Consider the following 20,994-nt stretch of genomic DNA (forward strand, 5'->3'; position numbering starts at 1 on the left):
TTATATTTGTGTTGTTTATTTTTATTTGTATTTTATTTTTTCTTTTTTTTATTTTCTTTTAAGCATTGGTATTAATCATAATGTGTGTAAGTTACAGGCTTTGCGAGTGGTTGCACATTCTTGACTCGAGGGACTCTTTGACCGCATTCTCTTTTATGGGTATGATTTTTTGTCTTCCTTCCATTCCTAGACCCTGATCATAGTTTTCCTATGAACGGAATACACTGGGTATAATGATGATGAAGAATAAAAGTTATGTGCGTGCCTAGAAACGTAATGGTGTTACTGAGAAAATCCTAATCAATCATTGGATTTGTAAATCACTATAAAAGACAAAAAAACATACTAATAAAATAAGAAAAATACAAAAAGATAAATTACAATTTAGAAAATGTCACCCTATTAAATCCCTCCAAATGAGTGTGATTTGCCAAGTTGGCAAATAACAGTTATTAACCTAGAGTTGCTCTGAGTTACTAGGAGATTGTATATGGACATGTCACAATGTAGCTAGATGCTACCAATTGTAGGCGATAAGTTGGCTCAAGGAAGTAAAAATTTGTTCCCCTTTTCGAAAATTTTTGGGAAATTCCACCGTGGTAACAAAAAATTTTAAAAAATCCATACGGTAACCCTAAGGTTTACCAACTTTTTCCACCGTGACCTTTTTGCATAGAAAACCCTAGCAAACATTAACTTCAAAGCTTAAAATTTGTTGTACGTCTTTTATGCGACTCACGATTTTAAATTCCATCAGTTTTAAGCTTTTCCCCCAGAACATAAACCTTAATTCTACCATCTTTCATCTAAATCACATAACCCTAATTTGGGGAACAAATGTGATTTGGTTGAAAAATGGTAGAGTTAGGGTTTAGGTTTTGAGGGAAAAGGTTCAAACTGATGGAATTCGAAGGTTTGGGATGTGTAGCAAACGATTCAAGGTCTATTGTGATACTCCATTTAAAGCTTTGGGATGTGTACTTATGCAAGACGTAAATGTCATAGCTTATCTATTGAGGCAGTTGAGGGCAGATGAGGTGAATTACCCTGTGCACGACATTAAACTTGTTGTAGTAATCCTTGCTCTGAAGTTGTGGAGACATTATTTGTATGGGCTACCGTGTAAGATCTACAGCGATCTCCAAAACTTGAGGTATGTCTTCAAATAGAAGGAATTTAACATGCGCCAAAGGCTATGGTTTGAGGTTATTTGGATTATGTCTTGAAATTTTATACCAACCTAGGAAGGTGAACAAGTTGTCTTATTTTTTGAGGAGGAGACTAAGAGTGTCGAATCTGTACCTTGGGAGTTTCACCGTGAAATGCAGAGTTTGAGATTAGAGATTTGTAACCAATATGAAGTTAGACGGTATTTGGGGGCAATGACCATACATACAAACTTTGTTTGACCATATCAATGAGAAATAACTTTAGAATCCAGAGATTATTGAGTTGATCCATAGAGATTACTACTCCAATTTCAATTAAAGTACCTAATTTTAAAGATTTATACAATGAATATGGAATAATGTTAATTGAAGCACCTAAGTCTAACATGGCTATTTGTAATGTAATATCACCATTGACACATAGAATAGTAAACATACTTGGATCTCCACATTTTAGAGGAAGTTTTTGTTGAAATATGGCGAAGACATGCTCGCTCACCTTTACTTTTTGTATTACTTTCAACCTTTTCTTCCTCTTTGTAGTGCACAATTCCTTTAAAAATTTTGCATACCTAGGGATTTGCTTCAAAGCATCTAAAGTGGAATGTTCACTTCACATTTCCGGAAGACATCATAGATATCCTCGTTATTGTCATATTTTTGACCTCCTTTTAATGCTTCTGGGAATGGTGCAATTAGCTCGTATGAAATTGATGGTTTTGATGTTAATGCCTGTTGTTCTTCTCCTTTTTCTTGTGGCTCTTCAACTACAACTTCTTCTTCAATTTCCTTCTCGTTACCAAGGGTTTCTTCTTACTTACTAACTCCTTACCACTCCTTAGGGTAATGGCACTCACATTGGGGCGAGAGTTTGGCTCGATTTGTGATGGCAATCGATCAGACTCCTTGGCTTCTAATTTACTAACTGCTCCAGAGATTTGGTCGTTTTGCCTTTCAATATTTTTAATGCTTGACCTTGTTTCCTCTTGATTCTGAAGAAGCTCAGTTTGCATATTTGAAATATTTTGAGTCAATACCCTTAACATGTCTTCAGTGGTCATGCTAGAACTCGGGTCATGCACACAATCTCTTGAATCTCTCCCAATACTCATAAAATGACTTATCTGACCATTACTCTATGTTGCTAATTTCCTTCTTCAAAGTTGATGCTTTGGAAGCTAGGAAATATTTTTCCAAAAAGCGTCTTTTCATATCAGTCCAAGTAGTGATACAACCCGGTGGTAAGTAGTACAACCAATCTTTCGCGGAATCTTTTAACGCAAAAGGAAATGCCCTAAGTTTGAAAACATCATCGGAAGCTGTCGTTGGCTTCATACTACTACAAACCACATGGAATTCAGAAAAGAACTTGTTTGGATCTTCACCATTGGAACCATGATAGGTAGGCAACACATGGTTAAGCCCTGATTTGATCTCAAAAGTAGAACCCTCCCCTTGTGCAGGAAACTTGTTTAAATTGATTAAAAACAACTAATAAATATTATGTGGTTGTAAACAGATAAAAACGATTCTTGAGTACTTGTTAGTATTCCAAATTCACACATTAATTTCCAATCATCCCAAATCAACACAACCAACTAGTCTATTGAAAGGAAAAGCATTCTTATCTTGATTATAAATGCATAAATGAAAAGCATCAAATGTTCATCATAACAAGTCAATAAACTTATTGAATTGTAAACTAAAGCAAGATTACAATTAACCAAAATCATAATCCTTCTTAAACAACTTATAAACTAAAGCAAGTTTTATAAATTATTCAAGTTGCTACTACATTCAAATTAAACAAAGCAATCCAATTCAATAGCATGTGAATAACCAATTAGAGAACCTATTTGTAACTAAGCATTCCAATCAAACCAATTCAATTCATATTCAAGAGTAAAGAGAATATCAAAGATGATTGTATTAATAAAGGGAAAGACTTACCATTTAATGGCAAAAGAGGATAATAACTTTCCTCAAGATGAGATCCGAAGCCAACAATGGCCATTTTTAACAAAAGCATGATGAAGAATGAGTTTAAAGATATTCTTAAATTACAACCCTAATACAATTTAGCAAAATTTTTTCTAATTCTCCCCAAAAACTCTCTACTAACTATTACAATCCATCCCCCCTTTATACTAATTTACAAAAGTTTACTTACTTAAGAGGAGAAGAGAAGCATCATTGCTCTGATTCGAGCCATCTTCTTCTCCAACCTTGCTGCCTTTTGCATCCAATCATCTTTAAAAGTGAAATGTGAAGGCGGCAAGTTTTTTTTAAAAAGCTGGGGCGCTCAGGTCGCAGGCCGCGACTAAACTTGCGAGCCGCGACATGCTTCTGATGTGTTTTCTGCTCCAATTCTTTCCCTCTTTCTTGATTTTAATAGTAATACTACTAATAATAATAAAACTAATAATAATAATAATAGTAATAATAATAATAATAATAATAATAATAATAATAATAATAATAATAATAATAATAATAATAATAATAATAATAATAATAATAATAATAATAATTAGTAGTAGAAAGGAAATAAAAATAACAGAATAAAATAAAAGTAAAGCTCTAGCAGGGTGACGACTCCCACCACAGTTAGAGTTTAGGACTATGATCCTCACCTAACCAGGCCTTACATATATCAGGTGTCATATTGATGTGCTTGTTGATCAGTGATAAACTTGATTAGTGTTGATGCTATGATGCATGGTACGGTTATGAATATTAACCAAATCAACTTACTTAAGTGTTAAGATTACTGAAATGTATAAATGGTAGTAATGTACTTCTGTCAGGATTGAGAATGGTATCTTGATGACTTAAAAGTATGAAACAAAAAAGAATATGGTAAAAGTATAACGTGATGTCAATTAATTATAATTTTGTACTTAAATTATTATTTTGTAAATGTAGCGTATACTTTTCGTATTTTGAGCTGGATAGGATGTTATGCTCAACGTTATGCGCTAACCGATTCAATCGGCTGTCATCCGTATCATGGATGGCAGCATTTTGCAGGATTTAGTTCAGGTTCCGATTCAGGCTGCAGCAATTACTATTTATCGAGAACTTAGTTGCTTTTTGTATCTTTATTGATGACTTGATGATGATGTATTTTTTTTCATTTTGAGCAAACAATATTTCTTATCAGATGTTATATTTTACTTTTGTTTAAACACTTTTAGTTTTTATGATTTAAAGTTTTTAACAGTTTGGCATTTTGAGACTTCCGCAATGTTTTTGTATTAAACATTATTATTATATGTTAATTATGTATCGAGATTGCCGCTCTTGTTACATCAGGGTCACCGCGTGGATTTTTTAAAAGTTTTGGATTATTTAGAATTATTCTGGACAATTTTTCCTTGTTTTAATTATGCACTAGTAGGGTACATTGCATTCATTTGGTCCAAGTAATTACTTGGGCATTGAATTACTTTCATTAAATCCTTATTGTGTTGGCAAAATAGAGATTTCGCTTGGTTATTACTGAATTCTAATTAGTCTTTTGCCTTTATACTTAAGTGTTATTACAAATGCTTATTTTATCAAATATAGAATAATCTTATAACATATAAGGAAAAATTATGTAGAATAATCTAATCTTTACTAATTTTGCTACAATAATCACAACTTTTAATTAACCATGAATAGTCTCAATTAAAAGGGGTGCTCACAAAGAATGCACCAAGATAACCTCTTACCTATACAATGTTCACCGTTGGTAGAAGGAGATCCAATTCCTTTCATCTAGGGGCGTATCTAGATCCGTGTTGACATGGGCTACGATCCGGGTCATGAAAAATAAAATAGTATGTTAAATTGATGTTCGATGTTCGAAATTATGAAAGTAATGAATAGGGTTGGATATTAATTTATGTAAATTTTAATTTTTTAGGTTTTATTATAGAGTTTATTCATGAATTTTTTTTTATTTTCTCTCACTCAATGAGACATCATATAATATTAGTGCAGATAATAAATTTAATTTTAGTATAGTTGGCCCTGCTTTCATATGGTTCTTGGTATCGCAAACAATTTTTTAATCCTCACTATTCCGATTATGCTATATGTAATTGTTCGAAATTATCAATGCCCCTTTATGATTATTGGCATGGTTGATATTTTCCTAATGAAGTGACCAATCTTGGAAGCCTATAGAAGTTGCCAAGTTGTATCGTACACGTAGTGATGGCCACGGTTCGGGTTGGGCCGGTTTCGTTCCGATTCCATCCGGTTCCGATTCCACCCGGTTCCGGGTCCATGTGGAACCTGATTCGAAAATTCCGGTTCCGAGCGGTTCCAAACGGTTCCTTGGCGGTTCATGAGGCGGTTCCGACGGTTCCAACTCGCGGGTCGGACCATCGGTTCCATTCTTATTTTTCCTTTAAATATAATATAAAAATACAATAATAAGGCGGACGTATCTTTGATGATTACTTGATTATTAGTGAAATTCATTGCTTGTCAGCGTTATTAAAATATTTACTAAAAGTAATGAAAAAAATAAATTAATAAGAAACGATAAAGATGATTAATAAAAAAAAAAGGAGAAAATGGACTTGAACCTAGTACCTGAAGGAATACTAAAATATTATAGCTACCTTGGTCAATTTCAAAATGATGTTTAAGATAATTATTTAATTCTAAATATGAAGTGGAAGGTGACGAAGAAGATGGTCCTACAAAACTATCATCTTTGCTTATTATGTTAGCTATTACGGGATTATAATAAGTGGGAGGTGCCGAGACGCTAGCACGCCTAGACGTATCGCGACTTGTGTTATATACACTAGCATAGTAATCATAAAGTTCTGCTAAATGTTTTTTACAATTTCCAACATAATTATGTACATCACTAGGCGGGCAATCTAATGATTGGTAGTAAAATCCAATTACTTTAGTAAGGATTTCCGTCTTAAAACATGGGTCTAAAATTATCGCAATTCCACAAATAAAAGGAAAATCAGTAAAATACGTCTTCCACTTGTCCATCATATCTGCAAGAATCGGCTTTAAATATATGTTAGTATCAACATGCGAATGTTTAAGAAGATAATAAAAAATAGTAATACATTCACTTATTACTAAGTGGACGTTTGGTTCGTAAACATATGAAAAAATCTTAGTTGCGTGGACATATGCTTCTAATATTTTCTATACGCCTATAGCTAGTTCCCATGTTTCATCAATTATATGGCTATCTGTACACTCACTATACAGTTGTGTTATAACTGGACGATAAGTATAGCTTTTTTTAATAAATCATGTGTTGAGCCCCAACGTGTAGGAGTATCTAATGACCAATACACTTTTTTTAGTTGATAATGGTCACATAATTACTTATATCTTCTCTTTATATGTCCAACCTTAAGCCACTTCACTATGTCTCTAATGGGATCTAATAAACCACTTAGTTGTCTAATACCTGCTTGGCAAGATAAGTTAAATATATGAGCACAACAACGTACGTGTAATAATCTACCACCAAGGATAATACTAAAATCAGGTTCGTTATACAAAAGTTCGATGCATTTAATGTTGCCGGTTGCATTATCGGTAGAACAACAAAATATCTTATCTAACAATCCATTCTTTACATATCTCTATTAGTCTGTATTTTATGTTTTCACCCGTATGTCTTTCGAGCATTACCTCAAAAGCAATTATTCTATTTTGAATAATCCAGTTTTAATCTATCTAATGTGCTGTTACACACATATAAGGTTCTAAATGTGGGGGAGCAGACCAAATATCAGTTGTTATGCTTACCCTACCATTAAAGATTTGAACATTTCTACTAATTCATAGCGCATTGATTCATATAATTTTACTATGCGTCGTTTAAGAGTGTTCCTAGGGATTACTCTATATTGTGGTTGCAAAGATTTTCTAGTGTAATGCTCGTATGCCCTACTTTCACCATGGTTAAATGGCAATTCATCACAAATTACATAATTAGAAAATTCATCAATCATATCATTATGATTATATTTAAAAGGCATACCTCCGCTGGGAATGTCCCACTGTCGGCTTCCACTTGTGGTCCCACTGCCGCTTGCTGCATGAGTTTCTTTTGTGATTCCATGCTTCTTTGCCAAATGTTTGTTAAAAGATCCTGTACCACTACCTAACACGTATTCACAAAACACAATAAATGAATTTTTAATACATTTTTGATTTATAAAATATAAATATCATGTGTGTATAAAAACTTAAAAAGTATTTACCTCTGCTGAAATTGTATGAAACTAAGGGATTTACTCCTTAACTTTCACAAATTTAACAAGTGCATAAGAAAACATCCAGATTGTCGGTTGGTTCTTTTGTAAATTACGACCACACATGTGAAACAGCTCTACCACTAGGAGGTGGCATTGCCGGAAAAGGTTGTCTTATTGATTTATCTTCATCTAAATTTAAATATAAAGACATACTCAAATACCACAATATATAAATAAATAATAATTTAAAATTTAATCAATTTGAAGAATAAAATTATAAAACTAACCGATAGTTTGGAAATTAACTCGTTTACCACAAGCTTGTCTTTGTTGTTGTTGTTGTAGTTGTTCTTCATGTGATCTTGTTGATGACTGTCGAGATCTATGTATCCCAATATGGGTCGTTGGTTTCTCTTCTTGTTCTTCTTCTTAATCAATTTGTATTTCTCTTTCCACTTCTTCTGCATAATCGTGTAATTCTTGGTCGTACCCTTCTGGATAATATTGGTTCATAATTATAATTACTAATCGAAGGTGTTGTTGATACCGACGGAGTTGAAGTGACCTTTCTTTTGGAGCTAGAACCTCCCAATGATTTTGCCACTTTAGTAACTTTTTAGAGACTTTTTTCAAAAAAGAAGACATGATAATATTTAAATAATAATGGAATTAAGAAATAAATAAATAATTAATAGACTAATTATGTAATTAAGAAATAATTAAAAGACTAATTATGTAATTAAGAGAATAATTGCGTAAGTAATTAAGTAGAGAGAGGAGGAGAAGAGATGAGTTGGGAATGAAAATGATTGAAAGTGTGGTGTATTTGTATACAAAATCCCAACGGCTAGTTTTTGGCCTATTCCAAAGAACCGCTAGGCCGGGTGAACCGCCCAGTTCCAGGTCCGATTCCGATTGCGGTTACGGTTCCAAGGAACTGTTAGGCTGGTTCACCCGGTCCGGTCCGGTTCACGGTTCCGGCGGTTCCTTGGAACCGGTGGTCCGGGTGAACCGGCCCGAAGTTTTTTGATCCGGTTCAAGCGGCTTTTTCCAGCGGTTTCACGGTTCAGCGGTTTGGGCCGGTTCGGAACCTGTCGCGAAGGTTTTCGGTTCCGGGACGGTTTCAAGCGGTTCGAGACCGGTTCGGTTTCGGGTAAGCCGCTCCGTGGCTAGGGATGGCAATTCAGTCCGAATCCGACCCTAGTCCGACTCGATCCGAGAAATATAATCCGATTCGACTCCGACTTCACGATCCGAATCCAAGTTAGTGATGGACCGGAGTTGGACCTTATTAAAAATCCGACACTCCGACCCTGAAGGAAATCCGACTTTGAATTTGACTTTTAACCCAATATTTTGTTTCCATTAAAACTCTAGACGTGACTAATTCAAGCTCTCTCTCATTCTAATTGTAATTTTCAATTTTGAAAAACTACTTGGTATTTTTATTTAGATCAATCAATCAAAATACGACAAATCAGATCAAGAGAAATAAAATACACCAAATCAAAATGCGAGAAATAAATTGTAGTATTAGGAATATTTCTCATGTTAAACTTGAATTCAAAGTACATATTTTTTTTGTTAAATTGTATTTGAAAAATAAATTTTGTTAACTTCGTATGCTCTAAATCATTAGTACAATATCACAACGATAAAGTTTGATAGTAATCCGACTCCGTTGGAGTTCCGAGAGTCCGAGTCGGGGCAAAATTGGAGTATGCATAATCCGACTCCGAGTGAAGGTGGACTAAAAAAAAAAGTTCAACTAAAATACCCAGCAAAGTCGGAGTATGTATAATCCTAGCCGAGTCCGACACATTGTCATCCCTATCCGTGGCCATCACTACGTACACGTATAAAAAAGAATTGACAATATAACTCTAATTTAATTAATGATACATAAGTTAAAATTCTTCACGATGAGTTATGCCTAGAGGCAAAATTTAAAGAGGGTGAGAAAGGCAGATACCCAGATCTCGAGGAGGTTGCAATTGAAGAGTACCTCTCAACTCGAGTATAGTCTGGCATATGAGGTCCTTATAAAGAAAAGACGGAGCTTACTGCTACCTAATAGAAGTTACCTTATACTTCCTCCGTTCCATAATACTTGCTACATTTTCTATTTTTGGCAATTTCATATTACTTGCTACATTTCCGTTTTTAGTAATAAAACAATCATTTAAAGTTCTATCTACCCCTATTTTTATCCTACTCTATACTCTATACTCTATAATAAAATATATACTATACTCTATAAAGTAACTAACAACCTATTTTTCCTTTTTTTTTCCAATTAACAATAATAAAATACTATACTCTATAAAGTAAACAATCAGCTACAGTGTAGGTCAATCACTTTTCTTAATTCCCGTGCCCATGCAAATGTAGCAACAATTATGGAACGGGGGAAGTAGTTTAGGAAGAAACTTCACTTAAAATTAATTTTTTAAATATAATATAATATATATTTGCAAATCCACATGAATGAATTTAATATCTAGAAGACATGGAGGTAAGAAGACAGTTGTGCCAACTAAGCTACACAAATCAAAATCCAACAAAGAAATCAAAATGTTATCATCTTTTATTCTCCAAATTGAATAGGAACCTTAGACTAATGGTATGGCGATATCTGTATATTGTCTACACAACACTATCAAGCGACAACCTAACAATAGTAGCCCGGGTAGCATTAAATGGATCATATCAATCAATAAAGAGATGGCTTCCGATTTCATTGATATGCACATTTGTGCAACAGGATGTCCAAAACAGACTCGATAATCCGATATGCATTAGAAATTTAAATTGAACTCGACTTTGATCCGACATCAAAATAAATTTAAAACAATGTAAAAATCAATGTGGATATAAGACCGGATTCTAAAAAGATCCAAAATAACCGATCAAAAACGATCCGAATCTAGTTAGATTGTGTTAGTTAGTAATATCGAACACGAGAAAATATAATTATACAATCAAGTAAAATTTTATTCGCTATCACTAACAATGAACAATTCTTCATCATAGTTTTTCCATTAAAAAGTCATATTTTAAACAGTTAAAAATTATTTATTTACTTATTCACTGTTATCAACAGAAAACAAGACCTAATAAGAGGCTCAGATAAAAATGCATTTATTTTAAAAAAGAATTTCAAGATAAATACTTATTTATAATTTTTTTATTATAAAAATTTATTTATTTCAAAAGTTCACCTAAGATTTCAAAATTACTTGGCCCCTTTATTGGACATTTTGGTACAATCCCGTTAAATATATTTTACAAGCCTATTAAAGTTCTTGTAAATATTTTATACTAGTTCCTTATTGAAGATGTCTCACCGTGAAATAACTTTAATTGGGTCATTTCAAACTATTTAAAAAAATAATTACTTCCTGTACAAGTAGAAGTTTAGTTTCTATTGTTTTTTTAATATTTTTTTTACTAATAGGACTTTTATATGAACTCGTCTCACGGTGAGACGGTCTCATGCAAGACTGGTTGAATATTTTAACCCTTAAAAATATTTTTAATAGTGACTTTTTGTTCCAAAATGTAGACATTGGTTAAACAACAAAAAAAATTATCTCACAAATTTTTATTTGCGACGGTCTTACCGTATAGCTATACTAAATAAATTAACTAAATATTCTCACAGTTAATTAAAATATTCCCTTTTGCACTTGAAAACTTTTTATTTATTTAGTCTCTTTATATGGTAATATGGACTTGTAGACGATCTCATACAAGATTTACTAAAAATACATATAGCAAGTCTTGCAAGAGATCACCCAACGATGAGACTACTCATATAAGAATAGCTCAAAAGGCTCAATTTTTATTTTTATAATACACGATCACTAAATTCATCAAATTAACGTCATAATTGATACATTTAAGGTCAAATTAATGCCTTTAAAAAGTTATAACTAATCATTTAAAATTTATTATTTGAAGATCAGTATTGTAAAATTTGGAAAATTAATAATTTAAGACGAGTGAGTTAGAATTATCAATGCGAGAATGATCTTAAATTACACATGACATAAAATATTCTCAATTTAATTTCTCTTCTATTCCTTTCTCTTATAAATTTAAAAAAAAAAGAAAAAAAAAACAACAACAACAGCAAAAAATAAACACTCAAAACCTTCTTCCTTCTCCCTTGCTTTAAAGCTTTAAACCCGACATTCTATTGCTCTAAACCCGACATGCCCTTCTTCCTCATTCTCAACGGCATAATCGAAGACAACGCGCGTTACTCCTCAATCCTCTTCTTCCTCTGATCTTTGAAGGATTTGGGCTGCGAAAAATCAGTTGATTTTCCTCTCTTTCGTGATTTTTTTCAAGGTAAATGATCAATTCTTCTATATTCTTGATTGTTTGTATAAGTTATGGTTAATTGATCTTTCTTTCTCACTGACCTTTGAATTCGAACCACAAGGAGTGTTGTAGCAGCCGAAATCTTCCTTCCTTTACTTGCTGTTGTTTAAGCATCAAGATTCAAGTTGAAAAACCAAATTTCGAAATATGTTCTTTTTCCATTTACTTGCTGCTGTCCGGAGAGGTACATCCTCTCTGATTTTCGATTACTAATCTTTATTATTTATTCTCATTCATATAAGGTTAATTGGTATGATTCTCTATTAGTGTAACACCCCTGAATTTCCAACCCCTTAAACGAAACCAGAATCGTGAAGGAAGGGAGGAAATTCGGGTGTTACATAAAAAAAGGGTAAATAATTAAAATAAACGCTAAAGATTAATTAGAAAGGTTAGTGAGTGAAAATTTCAGCAGCATCTCTGCCGAAAACTGAGAATGTGACGAGAATATATAAATGGATAACATAACCAAAATAATCTAAGGCCTTTAATGCCTTCAAGAATACGTCACGACGGAAAGAATCATCGTCGGCTTCTCAAATCATCAATTCTAATGAGGATCATGGTTCCAGTGGTAATGCATCGATCTAACGGATACTAAAGGGGTATTCTCACTACTATACATCTAAAAACAACGCAGCGGATCTATGGATCATACAAGGAGTCACATGGCTCTATACAAAAGAGATTATACAACCCCAAAGAAAACTTTACAAGTGATATAGAAACTACAAGCATTGACAATCTGTACACAATTGATACGATCGTACTCCGCTCTTTCCCCTAATGAAAAGCAAAAGAAGCTCCTATACCTGTCATGTCAACATATGATCCTCCTGCTGCTCCACATAATGACCATAGTCAGATGTGTCATAGCAGGAACATCATAAAGAGTCATGAGCAAACAACAACAAATACAGACACGCCAGTAATTAATAAAAGTATAACAATTAGAGTCATTGAAAAAAACTATAGACAACGATCTAGTATGGCAATAACGAGTCTACTCATCTATCTAAACACCTCCATTTACTCATAATTTCTCCTTAGAACTACTAATCTCTCAAAGTATATTCAAGGGTAGTGGATCCTTTCTCTATTCATGGCAAAGTGACACGGCCAAGGGCGTTATCGGCCTCCCGGCGCCCATGGCAAAGTATGAGCTCATGCCCCCTCCAGCTGACCCTCTCGGGTCCTACCTTCGGAAAAAACTAACACACTGGGGTACTAAACCAGTGAAGAGGCCACCATATTGGGGTTTGCAAGGCCCGCATGGTAACACCTCGGTCAAGGGGTGTTATCGGCCTCCCGGCGCCCAATGACCCAAGCATGCTCATACCCCCCCTTACGGTGGTCCCGTCGAACCTCACCTAGGGGACTATTAAATCAACCGGACATAATCCAGTTGAGTCACGCCAACTAATCATACATCAAGGCTCAATAAGTAGGAAATCACTTCGATACCACACACAACCATGGTGCATTCTCTACTATTTAGAAATCTGTTCTCATAGTCTCCTAATGTTTTCATTCTACTTGCCTATATCACTATTATGACTATACGCTAGCATAGTTCACTTTCTGGCGTTCTATAATTCTAATGCAATGCATATAATCATGAAATATGGATAATACTTTGAAACAATGAATATGATAATTAATTACTGCGTGTACGTACCTGCGAGCGTCACTGCACGACCACAAGTTACAAAAATCACCCAACTAAGGGTCTACTTTCCTCTTATAAACTGGGAACCTATACAAGTTAGGAATAGAACTTCTAAGTTCTCTTAACTACTATCATCCATTCACGACAAGTTTTCGACTACTTCTAGCACGTACGCATCTCATTCAACACCAAGCATAATCGTCAATTCAACAATAACACAAGTTTTCCCATCGGCAAAGAATAAAAGGATTATGTCGACTGCTTCATTACACCAACTAACTTTGAGTTATCACGGTTTACATCATCTTAATATAAAGCGACGATTCACACTTAATGTTGATGTAGTGCTAATATGACGACTATTATCATCTTAATAATAATAATTATTATTATTATTATTATTATTATTATTATTATTATTATTATTATTATTATTATTATTATTATTATTATTATATTTATATATTTATTTATTTTTCATCTCGATTTATTTTCTTACGAGGCCCAACTAAGAGATTCACCTTCGTGGGCTCACACATTTTAATTAAATAATCATTTTGATTCGAACCTCTTTATTTAAGAAATCGTAACTATATTTTTGATATATATGTATATAAGTTAACATTTAAATTCATGTATGCAAGAAATTTATTAAAACTAATTTCAGAAATAATTAAATATAATTGTAAAATCTTTATAAACTATTAAAATATTAAATAATTACGTCATTAAAATCTCGGGGTGTTACAGACTACCCCCCTTAAAAGGAGTTTCGTCCTCGAAACTAGCGCGACCAAGGTACTAATTGTGAAAATTTATATTTCTAATAACTCAAGAAGGTGTCTTAACGATTTTAAGCCTAAGGAATTAACTCAAAGATTGTGAACTTATTAACACTATTATACTCACTCTGTCCAAATATTCATACGTATTCGTTTCGAGCATTCATAATCATTTAAATTAACTCAACACCCAATCGAAACATGTAAATGTCACACAATTAACTTAACACAATCAATCAAAAGCATGTAAAAAAATCATACAATTGACTCGACACGATCATTCAAAAGCATGCAATTTGTCATAGGTCGGTATCATAGAGGAGAAAATGCGTGCAAAACGCGCGAAATTCTATCACATTCTACCCCCCTTAAAAACTTAGTTACGACCCCGTAACTTACTAACCTCAAGAAAAAGGTGCGGGTATTTGTCACGCATGGAATCCTCAGTTTCCCACGTTGCCTCCTGTGTGCGCAGGTTAGCCCATAGAACTTTCACCATCTTTATATCCTTTCTCCTTGTACTACGCACCTTAGAATCTAAGATCTTGATAGGCTTCTCTTCATAAGATAAATTCTCATCAAGGTCTAAGGGCTTAGGGTCTAGCACATGAGATTTATCGGGAACATATCTCTTCAACTGCGAAATGTGAAACACATCATGGACCTTACCTAACTCATTGGGTAATGCTAGTCTGTAAGCAACCTTTCCTACCTTCTCTGTGACCTCATAAGGTCCTATAAACTTTGGGCACAACTTCCCCCTCTTGCCAAACCTCATGACTCCCTTCATCGGTGAAACTCTCAATAACACATAATTACCTACGGCGAACTCATCAGGTCTCCTCTTAAGATCTGCGTAGGACTTTTGTCGATCCTGGGCCACTTTAAGTCTTTCTCGAATCATTTTTACTTGATCAGTCATCTCCTCTAACATAGTCGGTCCTAGAGTGACAGATTCACTGAAATCGTCCCAACATGCTGGATTACGACAACAACAACCCGTACAAAGCTTCAAAAGGTTCCATTTGAATGCTTGCCTGGTAACTATTATTGTATGAAAATTCCACCATGTCTAGGAACTCATCCCAAGATCCTTGCCTATCCAAGGCTACTGCTCGCAACATATCTTCAAGTGTCCTATTCGTGCGTTCAGTTTGCCCATTAGTAGCCGGGTGAAAAGATGTGCTCCTAAGAAGTTCTGTACCCAAAGCTTTCTGAAATGCTTCCCAAAATTTTGACACGTATCTAGTATCACGATCAGACACTATGGATCTAGGGACACCGTGGTATCGTACCACATTCTTAAGGTAAGCTCGAGCCAACTGATCCATATCCCACTGATTATTCATCGGAATAAACTTGGCACTCTTGGTGAGTCTATCCACGATCACCCATAACGTATCATTTCCTTACTTAGTCCTCGGTAAACCCAAAACAAAATCCATAGATATGTCATCCCATTTCCATACAGGAATATCCAAAGGTTGGAGTAAACCTGCAGGCCTCTTATGCTCGCTCTTTACCTTCTGGCAAGTCAAACACTTGCAAACAAACTCAGCAATATCTCTTTTCATCCCCGACCACCAAAATGTCTGCTTTAACTCTTGATACATTTTATCTCCTCCCGGATGAATAGAGTACTTTGAGCTATGAGCCTCTGTCAAGATCTTATCCTTAAGCTCTGTGCAAGTAGAAGGTACACACCATCGACCCTTATATCGAATGCTACCTTCCTCGAATATCATGAATCCTTCAGCTTTCCCTTCTTTAACTTGCTCTCTCGTTTTCTCCAATAAGGACCTCCCCAAAAATTGAAGGTCGGATGGATAAGGCTACTAACCGGGACTCTAGCTCCCCATGCTGTATAATCTCGAGATTTAATCCTTCAATGTCTCTCTGCAACTCTCTAGGAACAGTCAAGGAAGCTAAGGAATGACTGGTCTTTCTACTCAAAGCTTCAGCGACCACATTGGCCTTACCCTCATGATAATTAAACTCCACATCATAGTCGTTAATCAACTCTAGCCACTCTTCATCAAATTAGTCATCGGTCGGGCAATCTTCGAGAAATCCTTCACAAATCTTCTATAGTAACCAGCCAAACCCAGAAAACTTCGAATCTCGGTCACATTTTTCGGTGTAGGCCAATCCCTCACCGCCTCAATCTTAGTTGGATCCACGGTAACTCCCTCTTTGGATACAAAATGCCCCAGAAAAGATACTTTTTCAAGTCAAAACTCACACTTAGAAAATTTGGCATACAATTGATTCTCCCGAAGTATCTGCAACACTTGCCTCAAATGTTGCTCGTGCTCTCCCTCATCCTTTGAATACACCAAGATATCATCAATGAAGACCACGACGAACTTATCGAGGCATGCACTAAATACCCGATTCATCAAACACATGAATGCTGCTGGTGCATTTGTCAGCCCAAATGGCATCACTGTAAACTCAAAATGCCCATAGCGAATCCTAAAGGTCGTCTTGGGTACATCTCTCTCCGCTATTCTCAATTGATGATAGCCAGACCTCAAGTCAATCTTCGAAAACATTCCGGCTCCCTTAAGCTGGTCAAACAGGTCATCAATTCTCGGTAGAGGGTATTTGTTCTTCACAATAACCTTGTTCAACTCACGGTAATCTATGCATAGTCTCATACTCCCATCCTTCTTGCGAACAAACAACACAGGTGCCCCCCAGGGCAAAACACTCGGTCGTATGTACCCTTTCTCCAACGACTCTTCTACTTGCTTTCTCAATTCTTCCATCTCTGCTGGTGCCATCCTATAAGGCGCTTTGGATATGGGTCCCGCCCCCGGTACTAAGTCTATGGTAAATTCAAAGTCCCGAGTAGGTGGCATTCCCGGTAATTCGTCTGGGAAGACGTCCATAAACTCGTTTACGACAGGAACGATCTCAAGAGCCAAAACCTTATCCTCTATCCTTCGAACGTGACACAAGTAACAAGGTAATCCCTGCCTCAGTAATCTCTTCATTCTCAAGGAAGATACCATTTTAGCCCGTAACCCCGAAGTGCCCTTGTTATACTTTACCCTTTTTCCCTTAGGTCCCACAAGCCTCACTTCTTGTTTGTCGCACTCAATTTCTGCCTTGAAATGACTTAACCAATCCATCCCAAGATGATGTCTAAGTCATCCATGTCGAGCTCATAAAATTTACTAGGGAAAACAACTTCTCCTATAGTTAAAGGAACTCCTCTATATAACCTAGTACACTGGAATAACTCCCCCGATGGAATCGCTACGACATTAGAAGTGGATACAGGGCTCTTTAATCCTAACTTCTCGATCTTTGATGTGCATACAAAAGAATCAAATGCCCTAGTATCAAACAATACTTTAACAGGTACAAAATTCACATGAAACGTACCTGTGACCACATCCCTCGCCGACTCTGCCTCCTTGCTGTTAATAGCCGTCAACCTCCCCGTAGTTGGATGAGTTACCGCCGTGCTGGCTCCTCCATTGCCATTCCGGGTGTTGTTCCCATTAAGCCCTCCAGGCTTGAAGCTACTTTGAGTTGTGCGGTTTCCATTCCAATCCCTCTGGTGGTTCAGCTTCCTACCATTTTCCCATCCTTGTTATTTCTGAAATTCCCCGGTCTGGAGCTTTGTTGCCCATTATGTTGTTGAACTGGATGTCCATGCTTTGCGAAGCACTCATACCCTCGGTGTCCCAGCTTGCCACAATATTTGCACTCTACCAAATTCCCACTACAGTCTTTCCCCGGGTGATTGTTGGGACACTTAGAGCAAAATAAGACTCTCTCCTTGCCATGACGATTCTTGATCACCTTTCGATCACTGGCACCTCCCAGCTGAGGCTTACCATTTCTCCCATTTCCGAGGTGTTGGTCATTGAAGCTGTTGTTGATGAAAATTCTCCTTCCTCTTTTCCCCACTAGGGGCTGCCCCACTACTAATCTCAGGCCCTTTTCCCTTGTCCAACTTAAGCAAGCTTCCGACTTGAGCAGCTCTCTGATACATCGCATCCAATGTGGTGTACCTGTCGCTATCAATGTGAACTTGCACCTAATTCACTAATCCCAATTCAAATCTTTGCATCTTCTTTTCTTCGGTAGGGACGTCGTCAGGGCAGTATTTGACATATTCCATGAATTTCTTATAGTATTCATCCACGGACATTTCCCCCATCTCAAGCCTAGAAAATTCATTGGACTTCTGCTTCCTGATATGCGGTGGGTAAAACTTTTCTCGAATCATCGTCTTGAAATCCTTCCAACTTAGCGGATTATCGGGATCACTCATCACACTATCTCTTGCATTCGACCACATAATCTGCCTCTTCTTGAAGGTAGAATGCAGCCTGGTCTACCCTCAAGTGCTCCAGGAATTGCACAACGTTGAACAGTTTGTCAAATTCTCGTAACCAACTTTCCAAAGCTGCAGGTTCCCCAGTCCCTGAGTACGTAGGAGGTTTATTCTGAGAGATTCTCTTGCTCATAGAGGAAGCTGTCTCTACGGTCGGCTTGGACTTTGACCTCCTCTCCGCAGCCAGTTCCATAACCAGCTCACGTAGTGCCTTGTTAGAAGAGCGTTGTCTCAAACGTTTGCTAGATAGAGGAGGCATTTCCTGTTATCATCATCCAACACGAATATAAGTTTATTTCCCATCTATTCCAAAAAAGATGAGAAAGTGTGGGGTCGAAAACTTAACTCACGATCTAGCTTATCTACATGTGTACTCCTACCTCTATGATAATCAACCTCAAACAGTACTACGCTTATCTTAAAGAATTTCGTAAATGAACACTTAAAAGACGGAATTCGCGTATAAGAAGTGAATATTGTCATATATAGATTCTCAAGTACCCAATCACGTAACGTATTAACCTTCTCATACCAATAAGGTTCAATTAACATCACATTTAAGCATTATTATACAAATTTAGTACATTGTACCAAAAACTTCACTAACACTAAATAATACTTAATATTGTAGAGAACGTAACTAGCATCTGTTAAACAAACCCTTGTTCATAAGGGAGTCATAAGTATGAGCAACTTACACTTATGAATCTAATATCAAATTACTTAACTTATTCTACTTATGCACATGCAATAATCACCACAACGTAAAACATAAGTCGTATATCTATCCTAAATCTAACCCAGTTCTCGCGCGTGACGTTAACTTCAAACAATTCCTTAAAGACTTAAAAATACGAGCGTCAAAGTAGGAACCACTGGCTCTGGTAACCACCTGTAACACCCCTGAATTTCCAACCCCTTAAACAAAACCAGAATCGTGAAGGAAGGGAGGAAATTCGGGTGTTACATAAAAAAAGGGTAAATAATTAAAATAAACGCTAAAGATTAATTAAAAAGGTTAGTGAGTGGAAATTTCAGCAGCATCTCTGCCGAAAATGGAGAATGTGACGAGAATATATAAATGGATAACATAACAAAAATAATCTAAGGCCTTTAATGACTTCAAGAATACGTCACGACGGAAAGAAACATCGTCGGCTTCTCAAATCATCAATTCTAATGAGGATTGTGGTTACAGTGGTAACGCATCAATCTAACGGATATTAAAGGAGTATTCTCACTACTGTACATCCAAAAACTACGCAGCGGATCTATGGATCATACAAGGAGTCACATGGCTCTATACAAAAGAGATTATACAACCCCAAAGAAAACTTTACAAGTGATATAGAAACTATAAGCATTGACAATTTGTACACAATTGATACGATCGTACTCCGCTCTTTCCCCCAATGCAAAGCAAAAGAAGCTCCTATACCTGTCATGTCATGCTATGATCCTCCTGCTGCTCCATATAATGACCATAGTCAGATGTGTCATAGCAGGAACATCATAGAGAGTCATGAGCAAACAACAACAAACACATACACTTCAGTAATTAATAAATGTATAACAATTAGAGTCATTGAACAAAACTATAGACAAAGATCTAGTATGGCAATAACGAGTCTACTCATCTGTCTAAACACCTCCATTTACTAATAATTTCTCCTTAGAACTACTAATCTCTCGAAGTATATTCAAGGGTAGTGGATCCTTTCTCTATTCATGGCAAAGTGACACGGCCAAGGGCGTTATCGGCCTCCCGGCGCCCATGGCAAAGTATGAGCTCATGCCCCCTCCAGCTGACCCTCTCGGGTCCTACCTTCGGAAAAAACTAACACACTGGGGTACTAAACCAGTGAAGAGGCCACCATATTGGGGTTTGCAAGGCCCGCATGGTAACACCTCGGTCAAGGGGTGTTATCGGCCTCCCGGCGCCCAATGACCCAAGCATGCTCATACCCCCCTTACAGTGGTCCCATCGAACCTCACCTAGGGGACTATTAAATCAACCGGACATAATCCAGTTGAGTCACGCCAACTAATCATACATCAAGGCTCAATAAGTAGGAAATCACTTCGATACCACACACAACCATGGTGCGTTCTCTACTATTTAGAAATCTGTTCTCATAGTCTCCTAATGTTTTAATTTACTTGCCTATATCACTATTATGACTATACGCTAGCATAGTTCACTTTCTGGGGTTCTATAATTCTAATGCAATGCATATAATAATGAAATATGGATAATACTTTGAAACAATAAATATAATAATTAATTACTGCGTGTACGTACCTGCGAGCGTCACTGCACGACCACAAGTTACAAAAATCACCCAACTAAGGGTCTACTTTCCTCTTATAAACTGGGAACCTATACAAGTTAAGA

Source organism: Amaranthus tricolor, chromosome 1 (assembly GCF_026212465.1).
Source record: "Amaranthus tricolor cultivar Red isolate AtriRed21 chromosome 1, ASM2621246v1, whole genome shotgun sequence".
Lineage (NCBI taxonomy): Eukaryota > Viridiplantae > Streptophyta > Magnoliopsida > Caryophyllales > Amaranthaceae > Amaranthus > Amaranthus tricolor.